The 1,723-nt window shown below is 38.8% G+C and overlaps 1 pseudogene; it reads right to left on the bottom strand.

Moving 5' to 3' along the window:
* LOC115286282 overlaps window positions 1–1,723 on the bottom strand; it is a 15,396-nt pseudogene that overhangs the window by 10,652 nt on the left and 3,021 nt on the right.

The raw sequence follows: 1,723 nt of genomic DNA, 5'->3' as shown, positions 1-1,723 counted from the left end.
GAGGACCATGTCTGCAATCCCAAAACAGGCAAGACACCAGGGGTGATTGCTATGGACTGAATCATGTGTGCACACACACACACACACACACACACACACACACCCATTCATATATTGAAGCCCTAACTCCTAATGTGACGGTATTTGGAGATGGCATCTTTGGGAGGTAATTAGGTTTAGATAAGGTCCCGGGGGTGTAGCCTCATGTTGAGATTACTCCTTACAAGAAGAGGAAGAGATGCCAGGCTTCTCTCTCTGTCTCTGCGACGTGAGGGCACAACAAGAAGGTAGCCATTTGCAGTCCAAAATGGAGCTCTCGCCAGAACTCGACCACACAGCCTGATCTCAGACTTTCCAGCCTCTAGAACTGTGAGAAAACAAATTTTTGTTGGTAAGCCAGTGAGTCTACAGTCTTTTGCTGTGGTAGCCCGAGATAATACTGTGGTGTTAACAATGATACATAGGGACTTCTACTATTCTTTTCTGAGAGATTTGGGATACTGTACAGGATGGCCTGTTTTTAAATTTGTATTAAATATGGTCCACAAATAGGTGAGGAGCTAACCATTTCCTTTAAGACTGTTTGTCTCATTCTGTAAGTTGTCGAGTTAAAGGGAATTTGTAAGAGCATAAAAAAGCCGTCCAATAAATTACACATTATTGTCTCATAAATCACCTGATCCTCTTCCCAGTATATTTATTCTACTCTTTTGGCATGGGTATTTCGAGAAGTGACAGGTCTGCTTGATTTGCTAACCTAAAAAGATCTAGACCTGAAAAAATTGTCTTTTGGGTCAACTTATCTAATCTTGAACTTTTACATTCATTTCTAAGAGGAATATTTGGATTCAGATTGAAAATGTGGTTCATATGGATCACAAGGCTTGGCACAGTTTGTTCATAATATTATTAGAATTAGTAGACACTAATAATAATATATGGATATAATCTAGATGCATTATACATTTACATGTTATTTATATTTATCATAGTTTTTGTTATATGTTATCTACATGGGTTATACATATGTTTTTCTACCCACAAATCAGGTTTCATATGTTATATGTTATATACAATATTTACATGCCTATATATACACACATACACACAAAAATGCACTCAGATTCCAAATTTTATGACTTACCACATGATTTTTTTTCTTCATTCATAAAACCTAGTGATTTGTGAAGATCTGTTCTGAAGTGTTGTTGTTTCTGGGCAGCTTGCCTCCATCTTCTTCTGTCTGTTCCTTCCTGTCCTTTGGGTCAACTGTGACTTCTTAGCCTTTGCTCTTGTGTTTACTTTCCCACTGTGGCTTCTATGATCCACTCTCACAGGTTAGAGTGTTGCCATCTGAAAGACCTTTGGTCACTTCAAAGCAGATGAAGCAAAGACCTAAGGTTCTTCAGTATATCCTCACAAATGGAATGTCCTGGAATTGTGTGTTGGTTGTCTGGGGAGGAAGAAGGCAAGTGTGAGCAGGAAGGATAGGAGGGTGCTGGGAAGGATGAAAAGGTAGACTGTGACGGTTGGCTTGACTTTTGATGGTAAGATTTGGTCTACCTTCATTTTTTTCTTTGGATCTACTTTTGGTTGTCTTTGCTGTTAAATGTTAAATGACCTGTTTGGTAAAGATGCCTGAAGTTAAAACACAACCTTACCGACATTTTGTTTTCATCTGTGATTCAGTTTCTCCCAAGAGTGTCTTTACACCTTGGCAAGA

Source organism: Suricata suricatta, chromosome 3 (assembly GCF_006229205.1).
Source record: "Suricata suricatta isolate VVHF042 chromosome 3, meerkat_22Aug2017_6uvM2_HiC, whole genome shotgun sequence".
NCBI lineage: Eukaryota > Metazoa > Chordata > Mammalia > Carnivora > Herpestidae > Suricata > Suricata suricatta.
Note: the sequence above shows the minus strand (reverse complement) of the source record. Positions and strands in the feature narration are given on the sequence as shown.